The 27,241-nt window shown below is 38.5% G+C and overlaps 1 pseudogene; it reads left to right on the top strand.

The window, feature by feature from the left end:
* Window positions 1-27,241, top strand: LOC121516788 (annotated as a pseudogene).

Genomic DNA, 27,241 nt, shown 5'->3' with positions numbered 1-27,241 from the left:
ATGAAGCAGGGCCTCAGTGTGGTGCTGAGGCTGCTGGAGCCCTATGTGGGATAAGGCAGAAATGTCACCACAGACGCTTTCTTTACATCGCTAAGTTTGGCAAAAACCCTCCAACAAAAACACAGCAGCCTGGTTGGAACATGCAACAGGAGCGGGCGTGAGCTTCCACCTGCGGTGCAGCAGAAGTGAGAGGAGCTGTTCTCTACAAAGATGTTGAAGCACAACCGTGCCACCCTCACTGTGTACCAGGGCAAGCTCAGGAAGAACGTGGACCTCCTCAGCACCATGCACCTGTCTGTGACCACTGAGGGTGATAGGAAGAGAAACCCAGAGACTGTCAGCTTCTACAACGTCACCAAGGTATGCTGGAGGTTTATGATGAATTTTTCATGTTTTTATTGTAGAGATCATAATTGATATATTCGCGCTAAGGTGATTTCTTGTTTACTATGGTTTATGATTTTATTTGATTTATTTTGATTTTTTAATGCTGTCATGCAGCTTGATCATAGTTTTTTTTTCTGATGCTGTTACTTTGCCAGGAGGGTACTCAGCAAGGAAAGGTGTTGCAGTAGCTTAGACTATTTCTATTATTACTATTTGTCTTATTATTATTATTTCTAACACATGCGTTACCTGCTTAAGCCAGTTGTCATAGGTGGGAGTTGATGACCTGGACCAGATGGCTCGGCTCTACACCGTAAAAGGTGCAACACGATGATGGCCTGTTGCTGTTTTTTACAACCTCCTGGACATGGTTGCAATAAACGCACACATCCTCTTCAAATCTTGCACCGGCCAAACAATCCCCAGGAGAGCCTTCATTTTGCAGCTGGCCAAAGAACTGCAGGAGGAACACCTTAGAGGCAAGGTGTTGCTACAGTCAGTGCCACAGGAGCTGCAGCAGCCACAGGCACTGGCAAACAGGAGGCAGTGCCAAATAAACACCCAGTGCAAAATATAAGACCCTCATCACCTGCAAGGGTTGCCACAGACCTGTGTGTGGGAGATGTGCTGTCAGGGTTGAGAGCTTTTGCCCCAAGTGTGCACTGTAGTTGGTGGCGCTCTCCTAGTGCTGATCCTGATCCCTGTTCCATTTGTTTGTTCCAGTTTTTGATGGTTTACTAATCGATTTGATCATTTGCTATTATTATTTTCATTTTTGCAGTTCTACAGTTTTTTGCACTAGTTTGTTTTTGAATGTTTCACGTTTTGCCAGTTCTAGCAACCTTGTTCTGTTTATTTATTTATTTATTAATTTACTATGTTATGTTATTATGTGAGTGAGTTCATGAAATATGTGCAGCACTGTGTGAGAAAGAAAGAGAAAGAAAGAAACAGATAGAGAGGGAAAGAGAGACCGAAAGACAGAGAGAGAGGGAGCGAGTGAGTGAAATGCAGAACCTGTGCAAATAAAACATTTGTTAATCTTCCCATCACTTCCTTGTATCTCTTCTTCTGTTACATTATATTGCATCAATACAGCGGAAAAGCAGTTACAGATGATTTTGCTAATAAATGTATTTCAACAAATTGCCCATTTCAACAGGAGACCTGGTGCAGTGGTAAAAATTCAGTAAAAAACACACAATCACGAACATTTTAAGTTAAATTCCCACAAGATGTTAATAATGTTTTTAATCCTGCCCAGTTTTCACTGATATATCCTTTAATCATCATAACATAAAGTAACAGCATCATAAGAAATGTGTAAATGTGTGTTTTCTGGGTAAAACTAGTGAAATCCTACATGTCCGTCTCACAGACAGCTGTGGCGCTGGAAGGGGGCACTAGAATGTTGGTGGTCCTGGTGTTAAGCACTGTCATTATCTCTGCTGGCTCATTACTTATGGCTTGTTCACACAATCACTGATGTAAAGATGTGTTATGTAAATTGGTTTGCTCTAGCTCCCACCGAAGGTCTGAGTCAGCGCTGGGGCAAAACACACGCTTGGGTCCCTTTTAATTTCATAAACCTATTCCATTTGAGAATCTGATGCAACCTTATTTGTTCTGAGGATGGATCAGATTCTCAAATCTGAAAACTTGGGGCAGAGAATGGCCAGTTTTTACAGGGAATGCCAAGAGTATCACTGCATCCACCTGGCCCTGGTTTACTCCCATACATGAGGCCTTTGGGTTGAGGCCGTCTGTTGTGCCTCCTGTCCTGCTGGACTCATGCACAGGGGTAAACTGAACACCGGTGGATGCTGTTGCCTCCGGAGGAGGTAGTATAGGCCTCAACAGATGCCAACAGGCAACATGACAGCAGTGAGGAGGAAGAAGAGGAAGACCAAGTCTCCAAAAGGAGCCATGAAAAAAGAGGAACAGACTCATATCTCCTCAGGAAAGAGGTCAAAAAGGAGGAACGATGTTACCAGGAGACAAAACATAAGGAATTGGTATAGAAGTCATGATTTCTGTTTGTTTTTGAATTTTTGAGTTTGCAGTTTGACTATCAGGAAATGGCAAAGGACACATTTTTAAGTTCTATTTGGTAAATTTGTTTTCATTTCAATACTGTAAGTATTCTAAATCACTATTCAAGTTACAGTGTGTAAAACTGGGAATATATGTCGAATTTCAGTCAGATTCTAGATTGTGATGCTCATTTCTAGTGGTAAATAAAACAATAAGTGGAATTTGAATATGTGCATCTGTTATTTGGTGAGAAAGCAAAAAAAGGAGCACCCTTCAAACAATAAACTCCTTACGGTGCATGACAAAAAAGACTTACTGGAAAAAGAGGTGTCAGCACTCAAAAAATGGCCTTTTAGGTAGCTTTATTCAAGCCACAACGTGGCACAACAAACGTGTTTCGACTCAGTCTTCTTCAGAGTTGTGAAACACTACGTGGAAGAGCACCTTAAATACAGGAAGTATAGCATCACACATACAACCTTCAAAATAAAACTTAGTCAGCTTCCTGGTAGGGCCTCTACTGCGCAGTAATACCTTGTACAAAAACCTATATTAAGTATATATGGGTCAGCATTTGCAAAAACAATTACAAAAATGTGTTACTACAAGTGCTAAAAGGACCCTGGGCACAACTCTCCAGTCAAAAATATTTACTATAAATTGCAAAATTGGCCAATTTAAATGACAAAGTATTTAAAACAATATAACAGATAAATAATCAAAGAAGAGAGCCACAATTTTACAAGAGAGGAAGCTAATGTTAATTATAAGTCTTGAATACAAATAGCTCCATCCAGTGGCCTAAAAATGTTAGAGACAATAAAAAGGTCCTAACATTTTTTCAGAACAAGATAGCCAGATAATTCATATCCAACATCTTCCTGTGCTGGAGAGTTGTTTCACAGATAATCTGTTCATAAACATGTAATGCAATACATCTAGCAGTGTCCCTCAATGAATAAATCAAATGAACTTTCAAATATCTAAAAAAAAAAAAAAAAAAAAAAAAAAAAATCAAAATGAATTCAAATTCAATTCCTTTTGTATTCACTGAGAATATCAAGGGGGAGGTAGACTTCTCTTGGCCTTAAAAGCCATACAACTACAAAGAGCTAACATGTCCGTCATAATAAAAAAAGGAAAAACTAAAAAGGCAAAAAAAAAAACAAAAAAACAATTGGGATAAATAAGGGTAACCGAAAAAACTAAGGCCCAAAAATAACCTAAAAAAATAAATTAAAAATTCAGTTTTCAATTACAAAAAATTTAATTGAAAATATATTAATAGGCGAAATAAAAAATGTTAAAGAATTTATCAGTCGTAGTTGCTAGGCCAAAATCGTTACCCAAGAGAAGTCCCCCGTCACAAAGCGCACAGATGGTAATATGCGATAAATACAATGAGGACACCAGAAAAGCCAGAAAACAGGCTTGAAAAAATGTCAAAAGTGCAAAAGGTGTACAAGTGCACAGTGGACAATATACAACAACTATAAAAAAAAAAAAAAAAAAAAACTATTACAAAAAACATCCAAGTAGGAGTTCCTCATTAAGACCTTTAGGATGCTCCGTCTGCAGAGTATGTTTCCAGAACGCCTCCCTTTGAAGTCATAATTTGTCCCTGTTCCCCCCTCTCTGAGGGACTTTGACCTCTTCAATACCTTTTTGAGCGCTGACACCTCTTTTTCCATCTGTTATTTGGTTACCTCTGTGGTACTGTAGAAACACACAAGATGCAAAAATCCAAGATGGCCTAGAGGGGACCCTCCCTATGTGTGAATAAAAGGCGTATCTAATGAAAATAAAATAATTTTATATAGTCAGCTTATTAAACAGTTATTTAGATAGGTCTACTTTTCAATATTATGTTTAGTTTTTACCAAGTCTATTCTGCCAATAGGCTAAATATTACATACTGTATCTTTAAAACATTTTTCCTATCTCAATCTGCTATTCGAAAATTGTCAGTTATATCTCTTTACCCAACATTTTTTTCTCAGTAGTAAAGACAATGTATTGGAACATAATGGGGTTTTAATCTACATCAAAAATAAAAAAATCTGAGTCACTGCCATCGACTTATCAAAAAAAAAAAAGGTCCAGCACAGACAGTACTTCCATAAAGTGTAAAAATAGGCTTCATATGATCATATACCCCCAGGGCCGCAGTTTGACCAACAGGTGCTGACAGTTGTGCAGCTAGCTCCTCTCTGTTGTAATGAAAAGATTGTGCAGAGAGCAAAGGCTGTGATGACAACTGCAGCACAGTCCCAATCAACCTCAAGGGCTTTGAAGAGTAGTGATCTCCAGTGGTTTTCTATAGCTCAAATGCCTCTTTAATAATTGAACCAGCTTCAGCATGGTACTGGTTGGACCTACGGGTTTATCTAAATAAATAGACCATCATGAGGAAGTTCTTTTTTTTCCTGTGATTTAATTCAAGAAGTGAAACTTCAATTTATTCCTGATTCATCTCATACAAAGTGAAACACTGAAAGCCTTTTTTGTTTGTTTGTTTGTTTTTAATCCTGATGATTACGTCTTACAGCTCACAAAACAAGTCAAATCTACCATCTCAAAATCTTAGAATATCACAAAACACCAGTCCAAAAAAGGATTTATATTACAGAAATGTAGATGCTCTAAAATTCTGCTAATTTCTGCACTCAGTAATTGGTTGGAGCTTTTAGCACAAGTTACTGCATCTATGTGATGTGGCATGGAGCCAATCAGTCCGTGGCACTGCTGGGGTGTTATGAAGCCCAGATTGTTTTGATAGCAGCCTTTAGCTCACCTGTAATGTTGAGTTCGGTGTCTCTCGTCTTTCTTTTGACACTGCCTGAGAGATTCTCTATGGGGTTCAGGTCAGACCAGTTGACTGGCCAATCAAAAACACAGTCATACCACGGTCAGTATCTCCATATAGCCTCTCAGCAGATAGAATTGTAAAGGTCTCTCAAAACTTCCTGGTGGGCAGCTGAAAGCATTGACTCTTGGCTTGATAAAGCACAGTGGACTAACAGCAGCAGATGACATGGCACCCAAAATCATCACTGAAAACACTGGACATCAAGCACCTTGCATTCTGTCCCTCTCTGATCTTCCTCCAGACTCTGGGACCTTGACTTCCTAATGAAATTCAAAATTTAGTTGAATCTGAAAACAGGACTTTGGACCACTGAGCATCAGTCCAGATCTTTTTCTTCTCAGCCCAGACAGAACAGTGTTTGTTTGGGGTTCAGGATTGGCTCAACACTAAGAACACAACATTTGTATACTATTTCCTGGACCCATCTGTGTGTGATGGATCTTGATCTGCCGACCCCAGCCTCAGTCCATTCATTCATTTTATGAGGTTCACATTCAAAGAGGTGGCTTGGCAGCACATCATGACTAGACATCACAACATGACTTTAGAAGAGCAATCACAATCAATAAGTTATCATGGCCAATGTAATCAGCAAAAGTTAGTGATCAGTTATAGTAACAAACATGCCAACACATAAACACGCATGTCAAAGTGTCAATATTTTCTGCTTCACTGGTGTATGTAAAGGTTAGATGCCCATCCCTACTCTGACATTCAAGGGGTACAAACCTGGTTCACTTAAATGGCTGCTCTAGCCATTGCCTTATCTAGACCTTACCTAAACTGTAGTGAATGTGAGGAACCATACTCCGTTTACAGTAAGCAGAGGAGCATTTGTTTATATGGATCTTCCACAGTCTGTTATGTGCAGCATACAGCATACCGTGGGTGGTAATCGAGACTTTAGCCTTGACTGTGCAGGAAAGTTCTCACTACACACCTCTTCAGCAGCTCTCTGTGTGAAGTGTACTTTCTGAAACAGAGTTGTTCTTTGACATCTTTTTGATGCTAAACTGAGGTGTTAACAGTTTTTTATACTGCATTGTATCCCATTTACTTTCAACCTCATCCAATTTTTTACTGGACCTAAATGTGGAGTACAAACTTGGAGTTGAGCGTTGTTTCCACCGATCTTCACCGGCGCACTCAGAGCAGCTGTTTGAGGTAAGGTCGTGCATCTGAACAGGACACATATTGTGTTTGTGGACTTTTCTGGCAAACAGCGATGCTTTCAGCACAACATTCACTTTGTTTTGCTTTGCTTATTTGTTGGCAATTTCTGTAATTTGCATAAAAAGTGGTTGTATAACAGATCTGAAACAATAGACCTTCCTACATCTTTTAAAAAATTAACCAACACTGGGATTTTACCAGTTTCCGGTAGGAAGTTATATTTAGAAACTATTTAGAGTAGTAGTTGAATAACCATGCATAATATAATACTTGAGGTTAGTCATGCCTCTTGGCTGTGGTTATTGATTTCTGCTCAGAACAATCTCACATCCAACCTGGTTAAAATGAAGACATGCATTTGCTGCATAAGCAGACAAGAATGTAACTTGTACACATGTGAGACCACAATTTGTCCATCATTACTATAATAACCCCAAAAACCAACATGGGATAGAAGTCATGAATCATCATGTTTCTTGTGGGCAGGTTAGGAGCAATGACGTTACAAAAGGGTTTTATGCCTGAGAAGCATAGCTGTAAAGACTTGTCCTTTTCCTCACAAGTGGATCAAGCAATAACACGTGTTGCACAGGCAGAAAATACAAGTCTTCTCCAGGAAATTAGATTTAATGAATGTAGCTTTATCTGTGAGCAGTTGTGTTCTTTTTCATAAGCAGCATGTCTTTGAGGGTTAAGTGGGACGGGGGATGCTATTGCAGACTGAAGGCCAGTACTTCGAAGGCACTTCAGATTACCCAGGGTATCTCTCGGATATCTGGCTCTATTAAGTGTGATGTAACAGATCTTGCAATGATGATACTCTGCAAGCAGCAGAACATCAGATTTCACAAACTTAGAACATTAGAAAAATAACATACTAGAGATTAAAGTCACATCTTCAGAGATGAATGATGAAGGAAAAAAGTGCAAAATAAGGCATATGATAGCACTTAACTGTCATTAGTGGATGAAAGATCAGATTCAAATAACTCCTGCATCCTCCTCCTGCAAACAATGAAAGTGCTAAGGATACTTAAGAGAGCCTTGTTGCCTTGATGAGTCTCTGATCTAGGATAACTTGTTAGCTTTCTTCGTCTCTTTCATGATTCATATATATTTTGTTAAAACAAATGATAATGAAAAAAATAAGCACAAACAAAGTTTTGGTCTCTCTCCCTCACTGAGTGCAGTGAATGTGTCTCAAATGAATTTACTATAAAGACACCCATGTCTGAAAGGTCCACGAACTGGTTAATCAGTATTCCTGGCTACCATTACATCATAAACACAAAAGAACATGGTAAGTAAAGTAAAGAAAAGTATGTCAGAGAATGGATATCAAAAAAATTTCCAAGGCACTGAACATCCCGAGTTCAGTTCAATCCATCATCAAGAAATGAAAGGAATATGACATGTGTAAATCTGCCTAGATCAGGCTGTCCTCACAAAATAGTGAGAAAGACCATCAAGACACCTCTGTGGAAGATACAAGCTTCAGCAGCTGAGATGGGAGAGACTCTGCATACAACAACTGTTGCCCAGGTTCTTTCCTAGTCAAAGCTTTATGGGAGAGTGGAAAAGAGAAAGCCACTGTTGAAGAAAACCCATTATCTTGACTGGAGTTCACCAAAAGCCATGTGGGAGGCTCCATGGTCAAGTAGAATACAGTTCTTTGGTCTGTTGAGACCAAAATGGTGCTTTTGGTGGACACCAAACAATGAACATTACCACAAACACACTATCACCACTGTGAAGCACGGTGGTGGCAGCACCATGCTGTGGGGATGCTTCTCGGCAGCCAGCCCTGGCAGGCTTGTAAAGGTAGAGGGTAAAATTAATAAGGCAATATATAGGAAAATCCTTGGACAATCTTATTCAGCCTATAAGAGAGCTACATCATGGGAGCAGTTTATTTTCCAGCATGAAAATGAAAGCAGACAGGCAAAGCTACACAGAAATGTTGTGAAGTCAACATGGTGAATGTGCTGGAGTGGCCGAGTCAAAGCCCAGATTTCAATCCAATAAAGAATTTATGGTTGGACTTGAAAAGGGCTTGTTCACACCTGAATCTGTGCAACCTGACAGAGCTTGAGCAATTTTGCAAAGAAGAATGGAGTAAAATTGCATTTTCCAGATGTGCAAGCCTGATTGCGACCTATCTACACAGACTACTGCATACTGATGTGAAAGATGCTGATACAGAGTCAAACAATCCTAAGGCCTAGTTCATCTGGTGAAAAGGTAGATGCAGGGATAAAAAGGGAGTTTTAATCCAAAAATCTATAAATCAAAGAGTCCAAAACTGTAACTGTCCTTCGAAAAAAGTAATCCAAGGCACGCTTTAGGTTTAGTATGATTTTGAAAGGCCTTTATTTCACATAGCAAAAACATTTAAAGAATAGTCAACACATCATGACCTACACCTAAGGCCTTGTCCCTGTTCAGAGGGGTAGTTTTAGAAAATGAAGACTTTCTTCTTTTTTTTTAAAATGTAAATCTACATACTGAAAAATCATTTTGTTGCACATAAGAAAATGCACTCTTACATCTTGTGCAGAGCTTGCCACGTCAACAATGGTCCTCCTTCACAGTGTCAGTGAAGCAGCTCACTCAGAGACAGCAACAGTACCCCTGGCATGCTAAAAGTTTCTTGCTATAACTCTACAATGGTCATTTTTGAAAAATTAAATATTTTGGTTAAGTGGTTTTGTGTGTTTGGTGTGTTGTCTACTCAGGCATCTATGTCAACGTAAGAGAGCAACGGTGTGTTTAAGTGCTAGACATAACAAGTTGAGCTAGGAACTTTAAGACCAGCACAAGTTTGGCTGTGTCTGCTATTTCCATGGAAACATAAGTGATGTGAACAGAGGAGAAACCAACACACATAGTACACAAGCCCAAAATTCTGTTTTCCAATTTCAGTATCTATTAAAAAAAAGTAATCCTGGTGTGTTATTCTTTTTTTAAGTGCACTTCCAGCGGTCCAAAAAGCCATCAGTGTATGCAGAAAAACCTCTGTTTTCAAAAATATCCATCTACGTAACCAGGCCTACATGCCACAAGAAAAGCGAGAACCTCTCACTATCTCTGATGGTGAGATAATGAGTCAGCACAGAGTGCAGCAGCCCAGAGGTATATATTAGCTTAACATAGCTGGCCTCAATCAGGGCCAATCAGTTGCACACATGCACACACACCTGACACTGCAGAGATGATTCTCTTCCCACACCCAGTGAATGATCAGTGTGATATCCCTCACAAATATATGTATTGATGGAGGAACAAGATACAAGATATTTAAAGAAACCTCAAATTTTTGCTATTGCATCTATAGCTCAAGATTTAAAATGGAAAAGTTCTTGCCAAAGCTTTTTGAAGCATATTAGTGGTTGATTACTTTATCTGTGATCACAAGGGATGTTAATTACCAGTTTTACTACAATAAAATATGAAATCAGTTCTCTGGAATATAATTCAATATTTTCACTAAATCTAAGGAACTTTAGTAGACACAACGCGACCTGGTAATGAAAGCAAAAGCGGAGGTAGGATAGAAAGAGAGTTGCTGCCATACTTGCATAGCTTCAAGGTATGGCGGATTCTTATTTATTTATTCATTTATTTTCAATTTAGCTTGAGACATTGGACTACAATCAATGCATCAAAGGAGGTATGCAGCAGTGGACAATTTTTCCTCTTGGTTTGGCTGCAGAGCCTGTATCATGCATCCCTCTCACTACTATTACCATGGGTAGATAGTCAGGGGAGATCTGTTTCTTTCCCCTAAATGATTATTTGCTGATCATAGACAAATAGAAAAAATGTTACTAAAAGGTGGAAGGCTCGCAAGGATGTAGTCTACGTCTGAAATTTGTACAAACAGCTAAGAGAGGAGTGGTTATCCTTTTCATCTTGGACACTAAATGTCAGCAACTGCCTGTCAACCTCTTGCTTGAAAGTTCAAGATTGCTTGCAGCAGGGAGGACACTAGGTGTGCAAGAGGAATTTTAAAATAAGTGTTACTTAAAGGTGGCGCTGTAGGTCAATGTTTTAACATTTTAACAATCTAATCGAATAACTGATCAACCAATCAATGTATCATTCCACACTGATGGATTGTTACACCCCTAAAGATCACTATACATTATTTTTAAAGTTTATTTTTTCATAAAGAAGTCTAAAAATGAATCAAACCCAATTAGCTGATGCAGAAACTAAACAGGAATTGTTGCACATAACATGTACACAAGAAAATATGACCTGCAAATATGAGGTGTATGATCCTAGCAGACACTTCTTTTTCTATCTGCTTCTCTTTCACACTCACATGCACACACCTTCTCACACAGGTACACACCACTTCAGTAATCTCAGAGATGGCAGAGGGGTGAAGAGATTAAAGAAAGACTAACTGTGAAGTCTCAATTCTGTCTTCTCTGATAAAGATCGTTCCTAGCAGCTATCAAAAGAGGGGGGACAGGGGGAGACGGATGGTGAGGAGGGAGACAGTTTGTGTAGAGTTCAGAGAGAAATAGTGAGAATTTACTGTTTTTGTGTCACAGGTGACGTCTATTGTTCTAAAATAGACTCTAAGAGTGAAGGAAAAGAGGTGAAAGGGAGAGGCATCATTAACATAGATGTTAAAGGAAAAAACAAGGTGGATAAAAAGCAATGAACAAGAGGAGTGATGAAATATTGATATTGCAGTTGAAATAACACCATTTATTAGTCCCTTACTGTAACTTATTATCTACTGCTCTTGCTGCATATGGTATGTATGTTTATTTTTTTTCTCTGAGGCACATTTGAACCTCACATTTAAATTGAAACAGTCCTCAGAGGCAGTGACACAATTATAGCATGGAAAAAAAGACAGATGCAGAGATGGGGAAAGCTCTATGTTATATTCTCTGCCTCAGGCTGATGATTTGATCCAGAGTCAATTACAGAGAAGAAAAAGATGGATATTCTCAAATATGATTTTTAAACGACTACATTTAAACCAATAGCCACCACAAATGTAGGGTAAAGTCTGCATAAAACACATCTAGTTTAAAAGGGAGAATGTTATACTGACGAAGAGTAACTTTATTGTTTCTCTCAGATATTTATCTATTTATTTATGTTGGTCAATAATGGCATTTTTTACTCCCTATACGATTACTGTTTGTTGTTATTTTGTTTACCTTGATGCTCTGTCCCTGGAGTGAAATCCTTTCTGCAGATTCCTCCATGTCAAAAGACTTGAAGAAATAAATGTGTCACCCAGTGTTGCATAACAAGCTTACATTTCACTTCAGTTAAAGCTGCATTAGACTGTATCTATTTCTAAATCAACTGGAAGAACTGATCTGAGTTATGCATGACTTGAAGGGCACCTTTCTTCCTCTATCACGTAACTTCAGTGCATATAAAAAGTATTTACCTCCTTGGATGTTTTACCCTTTCACTGATTTTATACATCAATTATGGTCAATATAATTTGGGTTTCTTGAGAAAAAAATAATTTTTTAAGTCAAACTGAAAACAGATTTGTACAAAGTAATGTTTATTTAAGAAATACGTAAGGTAAAATAAGTGACTGCATTACTATTTATTACCCTCAAAGTCATTAAGTAGACGCACCAACTTTGGCTGCAGCAGCACTAAATCTGGGTAGATAGGTCGCAATCAGGCTTGCACATCTGAACACAGCAATTTTACTCCATTCTTCTTTGCAAACTGCACAAGCTCTCTCAGGTTGCACAGGGTTCAGGCGGATCAGCCCTTTTCTAGTCCAGCCACCAATTCCCTGTTGGATTGAAGTCTGGGCTTGACTCGGCCACTCCAGAACATTCACCTTGTTGTCTTTCAACCATTCACATAATTGCCCCGCCCAAGTTAAACCCAGCCAGGAAAGAGGTGAAAAACTTTCTAACGGTCTAAATTCAGAATTATGTCACATTTTGATCTCAGTGTTTTCACATGTTTGAAGCAACCATATTCCAACATCTCTAGTGTGTTCAGACACACATTTTGGAGATCACTTTACAGGGGTCTTTAAACCATTTCTGTGTACCTTTCCCTGTATACTTTGGGTCTTTGTCTTGCTGGAAATTAAATCTCCTCCCAAGCTGTGGTTTTCTTGAGGACTTAATAAGATTGCTGCATTATTTTTACCCTCTACCTTTACAAGCCTTCTAGGGCTGGCTGCCAAGAAGCATCCCCACAGCATGATGCTGCCACCAACGTGCTTCACAGTGGAGATGGTGTGTTTGTGTCTTCCAAACATAGCGTCTTGTCTGATGGCCACAAAGCATAATTTTCGTCTCATCAGACCAAAGAACTTTCTTTCAGTTGACCATGGAGTCTCCAGTATTCCTCTGGGGGACCCTATAGTCTAGAGCTTCTTTTGTCTACATGGTGTAATGGTAGGAATACTGATTAATCAGTGACAGGACCTTCTAAGGGCATCTTTGATCCTCCTCATGAAGAAATTAAGGACTGATTTGGACTACTTATGTCACCAGGTTTTCATATAAGACGTGTTATTGTCAGCGATTTAACTGGTTTTATTATTAGTTTGCCCTTGTAAAATTACAACAAATAATCCATTTTAAGTATAGTTTAAGACCCTACATTTTCTACTGCTTAAGAGTTGTGTTCACTAGAGTTTCCTAAACATCTTGGAAAAGTTTCCCATTGGTTGCTTCTAGCCTCTGAAATCAACAGGTCCTTGCTGTTCAAACCGTAACATTTCATCCATATCAAGAACCCCTACCAAAAGTTTAGATCACTGGGTGAGCATTTTGCTGTTTTAGAAATTATTGGTAGCGGTTCCTATTCCTTCCACATAATGAAAACAGAGAAATCAAAATTCATTGTTATTATTATTTTTATTATTATTACTATTATTATTATTATTATTATTATTAGTGAATTTTTTTTTCCTCTAAATTACAGCTTTGCCAGGAAGCAGAGTATCTGCCCACAGATGCCTGAGTGGACAGAACTGCAAAAGTTGAAACTATTAAAAAATACATCACACTTTGAATCACACTTTGACTTAAAATAGTAGTACAAGTAACAGTTTGCTTCTAAAATAAGCCTGTTATAAATAAAGGTTTAATGCAGTTAGGCCTACTATTTAGAGAGAATTAACTGTATTCTGGAAAGCCAACAAAACCACTGACAATAGAAAAAAGCTGCAAAGGTCAGAGCTGCAGCTCCCCACATGAAATGGAACAAGCCAAGACCAAAATAGAGATCAGCCCTGAGAGTGGAAGAATTATAAAGAGAAGTGAGAAAGATGCAAAACAGCAGCAAAGACTTGAGGAGAAAGACAGACAAAATGATATTAAATGCAGAGAAAAGGAGAGTAAGGAGGCTTGGCTTGATGATTCATTTATGTGCTTAAACCTATTTTACACCACCGCCCCTGTTCATTCCCCACCAACAATAGGTGGTAATTTCCCATGTGTTGATAAATTACACAGCTCTCTTGGTAAGCCGAACACATCCCTGTGCTATTATGAGAAAAGGCAAATGCTACATGGGAAAAAAAAAAAGGATAAAGGATTTTGATGTTCGGAACAGGGGCGTTGGAAAAAAATGCATGTAAAAAAAAAATAGGGTTAATTACTGTACTGGGAAACAAGAAAATAACAGGCTGAATGCTTTACTGCAAACAGGAGTAGGAAAATGTGAGCGAGGCAAATGCTACCTGTTTATGGAGAAGGATTAAAAGACTAACGTTAGGAGACCAAGGTAGAAAGAAGGGTGTGCTCTGCCTGCTCATGTGGAAAAAGAAAATGAAGAGGAGAGTGAATAACAGGACAAGATGTGCTAAATTGTGTAGGCGTACTAATTACTAGCTACTCACAACCAGGAACATCAGAGCATGAGAGACAATAGCAGACAACAGGGACTATTTTAAATCCAACTATGATTCTGAACCCCCCACACACTGACACACACACACAGAGTATTACGATGGCTGTGAGTATAATTAAAACGCCCTGAGGCAGGATCCATCAGGAAGGTGTTCCTGTCATGGAGCATTGGGCCCATGGAGTCGGTCGCGTGTCCCTGATGTTGTTAGATCATATTTGGAGGTTTACCTTTGCTCAACGTCTTGCACCGCCGCCTACATCTCACCCACTCTGTTCCTGCCACTCCAGTGCAGTGGCTAGTCAAGACATAAAGGAGAAAGGAACATGTTGGTTTACCAGGATGAAAGAAGGCTGTGCATTGTTGGAAAGAAAATAAAGGGAAGTAGAAGCTTGAGAGACGCCTGCAGACTGCATCAAAGCAGAAAAGATAAAAGTACAGTGTAGGAGAAAACTCACTTGTTTTCAATACACAACGTGTCGGGTTTCTTTAAGAACATCCAAAGCAGGACTCTGAATTAAAATTGGCGTAAGGCTACTGAAATGTATTTAGTTTTATCATTGATAAATTCAAGACACTACTTTTAAAATTCTGCATTTCTTTTCTAGTCTTAGTAAAATAATTTAGGGAACTATTATTGTTAGTGATGTAAAAGGCATCATCATAAGCTATAATTCCTATGAGGAGGTTTATGAAATGAAATGAAAGAGGTTTTAGTTTGGTGACATAAGGTGCTAGGGTATAACTAGAGTAACCAAAATAACACTTGGTCAGAAAATACCAAGGCCTCATGACACAACTAAAAAGAGACAATGTAGAATATCAATACCAATTTTTCTTTACGATAACTCCTTACAGAACAAATTTATTGGTACCATTTCATTTAAGAAAGAAAAAAAACCCAGGGGTCACTGAAATAACTCGAAACTGACCAAATTAATAAAAAATACAAATTGACTGAAAATAGATTAATGGAAATAAGACTTTACTTCTGAATTGTGGTTCAACAGAATCATTAAAAAAAACAAACAAATAAAACTGGCCTAGACAAAATTGATGGTACTTGTAGAAAAGAATAAAAATAATCTGACCATAGGGACATGCTAAAGTAAGCTATGTCCTGTACTCACTGTGCTGTCTGGCATCATCGTGTGTACCACACTGAACGAAAGCTAAGGAGAGAGTTGTCCCCTGAGGTTAGAAAGGAAATTACAGACAAGCATGTTAAAGCTAAAGGCTATAAGACCATCTCAAAGCAGCTTGATGTTACTGTGACTACAGTTGCACATATTCAGAAATGTAAGGTCCATGGGATGGTAGCCAACCCGGATGGAAGAGATGGAAAGAGGAATGGAAGAGATGGAAAATACAAATGGTAACTAAAGAGCCCAAAACAACTTCCAAAGAGATCAGAGCTGAGCCTCAAGGTCAAGGTACATCATTGTCAGAAGGTCACTGTTTGAGCCAAAGTGGACTTAATGGAAGATGACCAAGGAAAATCAACTGTAAAAACAGGACAACTAGGGGCGTGCCGATAGTCAAGTGGTTAAGGCGCACGCCATGTACGCAGGCGACCCGGGTTCGAATCTGGCCCTATTTCCTGCATGTCTCTCCCTGCTCTCTTCCCTGTTTCCGACTCTATCCGCTATCCTATCAAATAAAGGCCAAAAATAAATCTAAAAAAAAAAAAATAAGACAACTAGAATTTGCTAAAATGCAGACAGACAAGCCACAAATCTTCTTGGAGAATGTCCTATGGACAGATAGGGCACTACTGGCTTTTCGATAAGTCACATCAGCTCTATGTTCACTGACACAAAAAGGAAGCATATAGAAAGCTTGGTCCCAGTTACAGGTCATAGGTCCTCCTACATGACAATGACCCCAAAAACACAGCTAAAAACTCCCAAGAATGGCTAAACATTGGAAGTGACCCTCTATTAGTCCTCATCTAAATCTTATGGAACATCTGTGGAAGGAGCAGACACATGCAGTCTGGAGAGGCCAAAACTCCAAATCGTAGTTGCATTGAGAGTTACAGAAATCACCTGATTGTAGTGATTTCCTCAGTGACCATTGTGGGTTTTTCTTCCAAACCCCTCTAGAAATTAATTGTACAAAAAATATTTGATAATTAATGTATTACTGATAACATCTACATGTTCTCTGAAACTGAAGGGCATTTTGATTGAAAATTTGATGGCAGAATTCATTATAAACAGCAGCCTTTTCCTGTGAAGCGATGATTGTTGTAATTAAGTTGCCTTTACTTTCAATGTTACCTTTATGATTTGTTGAATCGCTTTTTTTCTTTATGTCTGCTGTGCTGTTTTCTCAGTGATGCCACATAATAGTGTAACTGAATGCTACGAAAACAGGATTTCTCTCAAGTCATCACCGTGTACTAAACTCTTTCTGCTTTCATGGAAATCAATATTTTTTAGCACAAATTGTGACTTGTCTTTTTTCAACTATATACTGATACAATCAATTCAAACATCTTAAGGAAAAAAAAAACTCTACTGTGAATTATCATTGCCTTTCAATTACAAACTACATTTTTTCTTTTAACATTTCACCTTTTCTTTAAGTTCAAGTAAACAAGGTGAACATGCAACTTTCTGCCTCAAAGTGCCACTTGGTGGTTACAAAGCGGCTGGTGTCATCTGTTAGTAAGATCATAGCCAGGCCAAGAGAAACAAGACACATGACAAGGAAAATCCTGATCACAGAGTAGCTTTGATTGTAAAGATATTTGCAAGCAAGCTTCAGCTCATTTGTTCGGCTTATATCTATTTATATCTATATCTATATATTATGTATAGAATATTAAAAAGATAAGTAGGAAGGGGTGGGTGTACACAGAGACATTTATTTTTCAAAGCAAATCTTCTGACTGAATTTTTAACAAATCTGGTTTTAATGTCAGATAATTTGTCCTGTTACTGTTTTATAATTTTTCATTTTATAGAATATCTTCAACAAGCCAACCTGTAGTCCTCTGTCTGTATTACATGAAGGCAGCTTTTATCTTGAACAGAAAAATGACTGATGATAGAGCTTTATCATTATGTGAGCCATGAATCCCTTTGCCAGAGAATGTATGGATCTGAAGACAGTCAGTATTTACAGCAATTTTATTCTATCAAATTCTATCAAATTATAGTTTTGCAAAAGAAAAAAAACAAAGCCTCACCCATGTGAGCCTTAATAAAGGTCTTCATCTGTCATTACAATAATACTGCCTGCTACACCTCCTCAGCAGCTCCTTACAATTGTCGCTGCTTTGTTATTCTCCTGGTCCCTGTGGTTCAGAAGTTATTGCACAATAAACTAGGACAAATTCCAAGTAGGAACTTAAGACATGTCCTGCAAAGGCTATGAAATATCTCTAACCTTACAGTCACAATATGCTCACACAGGGCTCTGTCAGTTAAAGACAGTTCATTCTGAGCAGATTTATTTTGGTCTTTATCACCATTATGGTAGCAAGCCTCATCAAACCATAATTGACTTCTGGAATAACCTTGTTTCTTAATACTTTTACACTTGGGAGTCCTTCACTCATCTGTTACATTACTTTTCTGTCTACAGCTCACGCCCTTGACATCAGACTTTCTTCTGGAACACCATATTGCTGACATAATTGTGTGTCCTACTGCTTAAGTGCTTGGCACAATGTCTGTTTAGCACATCGTCTCTCTGATTCAATGTTTCTGTAGTTAGCATACATCAGCCGAGTCAGGCAGACCTTACTCTTATCATTAAGGTCACCCCACCAACAATGTTCCTAAAAAATGATATCACTATTGCCATTGTGTTAGTAAATGGAGTTAAAAGGCAGCACTACCCATGAACGGCACTGATTATCTGATGGTTCCATAACTTCGAAATCCCATTGTTTTGAGGGACTATAGCATCGGTTGTTGCTGATGTAGGCCTACCTAACTGGCACGATGTGAAAAAAATCATAGCCTCCTGCCGCACTTGGCAGCAACAACTGCAAGCAAGCCTTTGCGATGACTAGCAATGACTCTTTTGCATTGCTGTGGAGAAATTCTAGCCCACTATTTTTTACAGAAATTTTTTTAATTCAGCCACACAGGATGGTGTTTGAGAATGAGCAGTCTGTTTAAGGTTATTACACAATATCTCAGTTGGATTTAAGTCCTGACCTTGACAAGGCCACTTCTTTTGTAACCTCCTGGTGAGTTGTAACAGAGCGGTGCAGGAATGAGTCCTAAAGCGCGGAAGTGAGCTGGCATTTTAGCACTTCTGGTTCTCTTGTCTGAAAGTCTATGGGATTTTTGAGTGAGTTTTTGGTTAAATGCCTGAAATAAGGTCTGCGGTGAACACAAGGTCAAGAGAGTTTAACGTTTTATCCTACAACATAAAATACACCTGAAAAGTGCCCCACCTTTGAATTGTTCTTTTCTCGTCTTAAGAAAGGCAGTTTCTAAAAGACAGCTAACAAGGACTACAGCAGTTGTCGTAAAGACTATATGTCATCATCTGAAGTGCAGCAACTGAGCCTGACGTTCAGTTGTATCCGCGAATGATGATGTAAATTTCAGTCGTGTTGTAGTTCAACATAGCATGATGTTAGCTTTTTACTTTTGTCAGTTAGACACAGAGCTTATTTCCAGCAATAATCCAAAAACCCATTGAAAAATCCCATAGCCTCGACGCTGAGGGAACCTGTGCAACGCTAACTTGGTTTTAAATTTGTTAAACCCACTCACAGATATAATGGGTGACCCTTAGCACCGATTAGTGAAAAAAATCAAAATAAAAACATGAAAACTACAAGGGGTTTGGTCCAGCAAAAGCAATATAAATTTTGTTTGTAGGCTTTGATTTTATTCTGTTTTGGCTTCTTATCTGAAAAGTAATCCTAGATACCCCAGTCCTTTATCAATTGCTGTTAAATAAATATATCAAATACAAAAGAACATTGTGATTTTTCTACAGGTATACTGCATGTGTGTCTCTGTCTGTGTTTTGGCCTAAACAGAACGAAGAAGTAAGACTCCTAAAGTGTCCTCTGAGATTCTGTCTCTGGTGGCCTTAACATAATGTTTTATGCATAAGTGAAATACAACATTTCCTGGTTGAGTTGGAAGCAAAGAGGTAGGCTTTGTGTGAGTTGTAGGCGTGTGAATTTGCATGTTGTGTGTGTGTGAGATTATCTGCTTGCTCCTGTGCTTACAATATGTTAATTGTGCAAAGTGTTGTACAATGAAGTGCCATGTGACCACTAAAGACTTGTTTCAGGTGAGTAGAAAAAAATCATGTTTTAAAGATGAGCTACATCTAACCTAGTGTGTGTGGGGGTGTGCTTGTGCGTGTGTGAATTTAAATATTAATACACAGAAAAACACAAGAGATGTCTGAGGAAATCTCCCCTTTGTGTTTCGACATGGCCCTCGGGGGAAAAATTGCATATGAAACCAGGGGAAGTTTGTATTTGAATGGATACATAAAAATGTGCTCTTTGAGGAATTAAAGGAAAGCACCATATTTCATTTGCCTTGCACATAATTTATGAATGAATTTATGTAGTATATGAACAGTGAAGTGCCACCCAACAACCAAAGCCTAATTGAGACCCATCCACACCGACTCATTTAAAAATGTTGTTACAGATGCTATTGCAAAAAGCAGAAGGCAACTTTTGCTATCTATATACAATAAATAAATGTATGCAAGTAAGAATCAGTCTTTTATTCCAAGATCTAAACTCATTCATCTCATTGTAACAATATCAACTTTACCACAACAGCGTTCTAACTATAACTGATGATTAATTAAATGTACTCGTTATCAAAGGAAATACTTATTTATAACATATATGGTTGGATGTCCAATTAAGGCTTATTTAAATAAGCTAAAATAAGCCAATGGCTGGACAACAGGCTGCTCGATTAAACGATTATAACGCCACCATTGGCTGTGGTTGCCCAGGTTGTGAACCTGACACTGCATGTTGATGGGAATAAAGTTTGATCATTGAATTTGAATACCTATGAATACATATTTAACAGGGAAACTCTAACCCCTGAGGGTCAATGGTTGTTTTAGTGTTCATGTTTGCTCTGTGAAAGACCAACAACCTCTCCAGGGTGTGCACTACCTCATCTACTACGTATGAGCGAGGATGATGACAGGTTATGTGAGTGCAGGGAATACATAACAATGATGTATAACGTCTGTCATCTTAACTCTACTCTCAGGTAATCTCCCAAACCCCTAACCTGGAATAAGCTCATAAAAACACCCTTCTGTTCTTATGATGGACCATGCTGCTTTGCTGTTTATATGAAGCTATATTCATCTGCAAATCTGCACCATGGCCAGGGGAAAAAAAAAAAAAAAGGTTCCTCTAGAGAGAATGAGAAAGCTCCATGCTCATAAATATCCTACAGAAATGTACAGAAAAGCAACACACAGAATAAATTGTGGATTACAAAGAATGACATGAATAATTGTGCATTTGGATCCCTTTTAATTTGCTGCCAACCTCTTAAAACACCTCTAGATCACAGAGAGATAACACAATCTACATAAGGCCCAGGCAGCCTTTATTAATCAACAGCCACAGTGCTATCCTAAGTCTCTGCTTTGGCCAGCATTTACATCAAAAGCACAACGCTTGAAGAACTGTTTGGAGGCAGGGGATAGCTGCATTTATCATTTACTTATGTAAAACACTGAGCATATCACAAGCTTGAAACCCGAGTGAGCAGACAGCCAGCAGTATGTCAGCATCATCATGCATATGTCGGTACACACTGGAGCACTGAATGCCAAGGCTCAGTGAACTGCTCATGATGAATGATGTCTATACAATAGGAATAAATTGTTAGCCCCCCCTCCCCAACCCCTGTGTAACAGTATACATCAGTAAATTCATAGATGGAGTGGAGGGAAAGCAAGGTCTCATAATGAGCAATAAAATCCTTTTTGACAAAGTATGGGATAAAAGGGCGTGGCAGTTGGACATAAGGGATATTTCTGATTGAGAGGGTAGAAAATAAAATATAGAATAAATAACAACAAATAGCTGCATGTCAGTAGAGCCACATCTGTCACAGTATTTTGGTAGCATCAGAAAAAAAAAAAATAAAAGCCACAAAATTATTACTATGTGATCAGAAATGGGGCCGTTCTTGTAAATGTGTTGTCTCAGGGACACACTAAAGTTCCTATAAAGTGATAACAAAATCTGTATTTTAGATTTTTTGCATGAAAGGTGGCTGTTTATTAACCATCAGGCCAAATTTCAATCATGAAAAACATGTCACTCATCATTTAGTTTCTAAATCATAAAATATGAGTTAGTTAATATCTGCTCTAGGATGCTGTGGGAGTGCTGGTTCAAAGCCAAAACCAGTGATGACAAATTCCTCTAAAAAAATACCAAGAAGATGCAGCTGCAGACCTCTATGGTGGGGTGTTTTAGGCTCATCTGTCGCAGACCTCTACAATGGGGCGACCTCAACCGTGGGGCGGGAAGTGGCATATATTACCCAAGCTTTAAAAAGCATGACATACTGAATGATGTACATTTCCCAGGGCTACAGTAAGTGGCTGTTTTTCACAACAGCAGAAATGTATTAATAGAAATTGAAAACTTACTGATGGGAACAAATCTTAAATTTAACACACCACAAACTAAGGAATAACCCAACAAGGGTTAGTACGTCATTTCCCATCCCACAGTCAAGGTCGCCCCATTGTAAAGGTCTGGAACAGATGAGCCAAAACATCCCACCTTAGAGGTCTGCAGCCAGTTGCCTTGCATCAAGACTTTAAAACCCAGCATATGACTGACCACAACAATCTGGGATGTCTGTTGAAATGCCTGATCAAACTGTGTGTTCTGGCAGAGTAATTTTTCCGGGCTGTGTAATTGTGCTGTCCCTTATGTCTGTAGGTTGAGAATTGAAGGATCCCAAAAGTTTAACACATAAAGCCCTGTTGGCAGGAAACAGCAAACATGACACGTCAGATCAACTTGGATCCACTGCATGAAAATATTTGACATACATCTGGGAAAGTTAATAAAATAAATAACACTGCTTTTTCAAAATATTTCCTAAATAAATCAAGCTCTAAATGGAGCATGGGGACAATAAATAAACCCTAATACTGAGAGAATGACTCAATGTTACACAATGTTTTGTATGTTGCACAAACTGGTACCATCCTTATTTATATTAAATTTATTGTTACTGGTTACTTAAATTTATATAGCTGCATTTTCTCCTCGCCCAGAGACTGAATGGTACTCGGAGCCCTGAGTAACATCCCCCCCGCTTGTCTTTTATCTCACCTGATTGGCCACACAGAAAGACATGCCCCTACACAGACGCATCGAGTCAGCCACAGCCTAATGTTGGCAGAAAGGAGAAAATATCCTCCCTTTATTATGCGCTCTTTTGTGCAGGGATGTGTCCCACATCAGTACAGGAGACGTGCAAAACATCTCTTTTGCCAAGCCAAGCTTTCGGTGTAGCTCTCTGCCCTGGTTTTAACAAGAAATGTGGTCCAGTTCTAAATAAACTGGCATTCCTACAGCAACATTTTGGATTTTACTTCACAGGGACTTTAAGGGTTTTCTTTAAACTTTTTTCCAGTTCAGTTCAGACCACTTTATTGATCCCCGAAGGGCAATTCAGTTTACAGTTTACCCTGCCTTATAAAAACTAGAGCCCGACCGATTGATCAGCGGGCTGATTAATCGGGCTGATTATAGCATATCACAGATTAACCAACATTGGCCAATATGTAGCCGATGTATTAACCCTTAGAGCTCATGTGGCACGGATACGTATGGCAGGCACATCCCTTTATAAATCACTTGGTAACGTTTGAACCATAAGTCGTGAGCACTAACATTTTGTAGTGAGCCCGGGACTTGGCTGACTTTCCAGAGTCTCTGAGGACAGTGTTGTCCTATACAACAATACGTGACACAGTTTATAAAAACTTTAGAACCGTAAGTCATAGAAACATACTCTTTTTTCCCCTGAAAGCTGAACATTTTGCCATTCGTTTGCTACCATCAATGTCTCCGTAGCTCTAAAGGATGCCATTGTAGCGAGCCCAGAACTTTGGTGACTTTTTAGGGTCTTTGGAGATTAAATCCACAGCGTTACATCAGATAAAACACGTCTTTTTAATCATTTTAAATCCATTTTCGATCATGTACTTTGACTTTCTTCAGTGGGCAGCCATATTTGTTTGACATGCAAAGCATTGTGGGAGTTGTAGTCAACCAGTTGCATCTCTACTGCTTAGAGGAGTAGAGATGCAGGAGTAGAGAATAAACAATGATAAATGCAACTGTTAATTCACATGTCCACCATTATCTAATAAAAGACTATTATACAGCGTTTTAACGTCATCTAAGTTGCATCTTTGTGAAATAAACAAAGATAATATAAATATAAGAATTTGTGTTCATGTACAGTATATATCCTGTGTATATCAATGTTCTTATTTCATATATCGGCCAATATATTGGTTATCGGCCTATTTATCAGATATTGGTCGATACATCGGATATCGACGTTTTTTAGTTCCCAATATCGGTATCGGCATCTGCCCCAAAAATCTCATATTGGCCGGGCTCTAATAAAAACAATCTAAACAATTAGGGAAACAAAAACAAACAAATGCCAAACATTCACAGCAGCATTTCCACACTCATTTCCACTCTTCCTACAAATAAATTGGAAGGATTTTGATTTTGGTCGGATTTTGGAGGCCAGAAGTCAGTGTTGCTTGACTCTATCAGTATCCCTTAATTGCAAAGATCGTATCTCAGAGAAATTTCTTCCAGTTCTGCCCAAATGCCCACCCTGGCTCACTCATGAATTAATTAAATGTTGAAGGTCAATGTTAATGTATTTTTCCTTGAAATTGGCACAAATCTGCTCTTTGACTCCAGGGTGAAGAGAAATTATTTTGAAGGTCATAATAGTCTGACATATCATGAGGTTGCTGTGATCTTATACTGTAGCTTCATCCACCACTGTACTTTCACTGTCTTGTACTGGTTTACTTAGGGGAGGCATATAAACACCAGGCAGTAGGCCTACTTAATTCTGAATCATGTTAATGTTTGTTTGTACTTGCATCATTCAATTGAGATAGAGCTCTGTTACATACTCTGTATCAGTCACTTCATATTTAACTCATTCAATAAACAGAAGTTGTTAAAATAGGGAAAAGTGAAAACCTGTAGCGAGGGTGTAATATTTCATTGATAGTTTTATCTTCCATCAAGTCTGCGCTGGACCTGCTCCTTTTGTCCTGAGATTACCCTTTTATGGTCGGTGCTTTTTCAATAACTCCTGTAAGGCATATTGAGTTTGAAATGATCTTTCAAACTTCTGTGGTTTGACATTAAACAAAACTGAATTAAGGCTCTTTGAAAAACAGAGTTTCTCCGTCTGTGCATTATATTTGCTCTCTTTACTGGTTAACCCATGTCAAATAAACCTGCTGTAACCCCTGATTTAATCATTATTATTGAAGGTTTGTGTTTTTAAAGTCACTTTATGTTTGCAGAAATGAGAAGTGAACAACACTCTGACATTTTATCACTTAAAGGACTGGCTCATTTCCTCACACAGAAGCATAGGCAGGGTTGGTAACAGGTCAGCAAACAAAGCCCCACCTGTCTAGAGAATTTATTCTTCTATCTTATGTTACATCAGATAATTAAGAGGAGTTGATGAAAAAGTGATCTCTCTAATTTAGATTTTTTTTTTTCTTTCAACTTTAAGGCTCAAAAACTGTTGTATCCATGCCCATACACCTTTTATGTGTAAATGAGTGGCAGGTATCATGGCACACCTGCTTAAAGCTGCAGTATATGATTTATTTTTAGTGTCTTATGCCCACAAAACTAACACAGCAGCCTGGAAAGTTGCTATTCTGGCACTAATAATGACAGCCTACACTGAAAAGCGGCCCAAGGAAGGAAAGCCGATGCCAGGAGAAATAAAACACGAAAAAATGAGAAGCATTTCAAAGATGGGGAGAACTACGTGATAGCATCAGCCTCAAGTTGGATTATGATCTGGAAGCTCTTCTCCTGGACAGGTAAGCTTCTAACTTCGTGTTCTACTAACGTCTCATTGAGCTGTAACGGTTGCATGAGCTTTTTAAGTAAATGTAAACTTTCAAACGCTGAACTTTTGTGGCATTTTTTAATGTTGAATAGCAGTTTAGTATAAAGCTAAGGGTAGCTAAGCTTTGGTTGCTGGGGGATAAATATTACTAATAACGTAATTCGTAGTTTTGAAATGTACATGTTTTTCTCATGATAAAACTCCTATGTGGTGTTTAGATGTTCAGGTTTGTGGAGAGATTGAAGCATGAACGCTGGTGGCATGTGACTGTGCTGTTGTTGTAAGTTGTTTAGCATGTATTTTTCTTCTCACTCTTGCATTTATTCCCGGTATGGAATTGTGTAGTGCTGATCATTTCTTTGCGTTTTAAGTATTTGTGATGTGAAAGCCGGTGATATGCGGCAGTGCTGAGCAGAGTTTTACGGTATGAAAATACAGCCAAATGTTCACTATTGGGGTTGGACAAGGGTAACCATCAGTATACAGTAACTCTGTTTATTTGCAGTAAAGTTTGTGTTAGGAAAGCTATAACTGCATTGTATATATGTGTCTTGCAGCTATGACAAGAACACTGTTTCATCTACACCGCACAGGGGTCAGTACACTGGATTACCAGAACCAGCAGAGTCCAGTATGTTGGCTGGATCTCTTACTGACAATGAGTTTCTTATTAATTATTGCTTATTTTCATACTTCTTGCAAATTTAAATTTTCCCAAATATCCCTTTCTGTTTTGTCCTCCCAAAAGTGAATGTCAGCAGAATATATATTTTCTTGTGTTAATTTTGTTTAAACTTGTTTTTCTCATTTTCAGAGGAAACTTCTCTGTTGTTGGTGTTGAGGAGCTGGATAGCAGCAGCAGTGAGAATAAATCAGTGCAGCAACTTCGATGCAACGTATATTTTAGATTTGAATGACAAAACTGTTAGCGTATGAATTATCCTCTGTGTGCCTAATGGCTACAGCCTGGCCTAAACATAGTGATGTACTGTTATGTCATGTTACCCCCTAATGACAGTCTGTGTAGTATGATGTCACTGGATCTGAAAGAGGACAGCATTGATGTAGAAGAGTTCAACAACATTGAAACTCCACGTAAAAATAAAAAAAAAGTACATGGAATTTCAAGCTGACATCGTACAATCATTTTTCCTTATCCACAGTATTGACTGGGAAATCTGAGTGAATTCTGCCAAATAGCTGCACTCTTCAGTAAATAAATTTACTTTGAGTTGTCTCATTGATGTGCTGCATATGTAGTGTGTCAAAATGTGCTGAAAGGCTTCAAATATCCATGCTCAAAAATCTCTGTTGTCAATGGTCCATACGGGCAAAGACAAGTACAAGTCAAGCTGAGTCAGACATACCTACTGAACTCTATTTCACTCATCAGTTGTGTTGGAATAACACTATCCCCGACCAGTGCAAAGTAAGCTGATGGTTCCATTGAATAATCTTTGGAAATTGGCATGTCCACAATAACAGTACTGGTAGTTTTATATACTAGTAAGTAGAACTGTTTACTCAACAGGCCAGAATGTCTAAAGCACATGTTGTAAAAATTTTAATTTCACATGTCTATGTCAGGAATTTTAAACTATGGTATCATTAAATATAATTTTTTCGGTCATGTTCTCATTTTCAGTTACAAAAGCTGTTCAACAAGAAATCAAGGAAGTGGAGCCTGCATTCTGCAAAGGTGGAGAAAGACTATGGCTACATCCTGAAACTACAGAAGGTCACACTGCAGAGCCGCACCAAATAA

This window comes from Cheilinus undulatus, linkage group 10 (assembly GCF_018320785.1).
Source record: "Cheilinus undulatus linkage group 10, ASM1832078v1, whole genome shotgun sequence".
Lineage (NCBI taxonomy): Eukaryota > Metazoa > Chordata > Actinopteri > Labriformes > Labridae > Cheilinus > Cheilinus undulatus.
The sequence above is the reverse complement of the archived record's forward strand: the minus strand, read 5'-3'. Positions and strand labels throughout refer to the sequence as shown.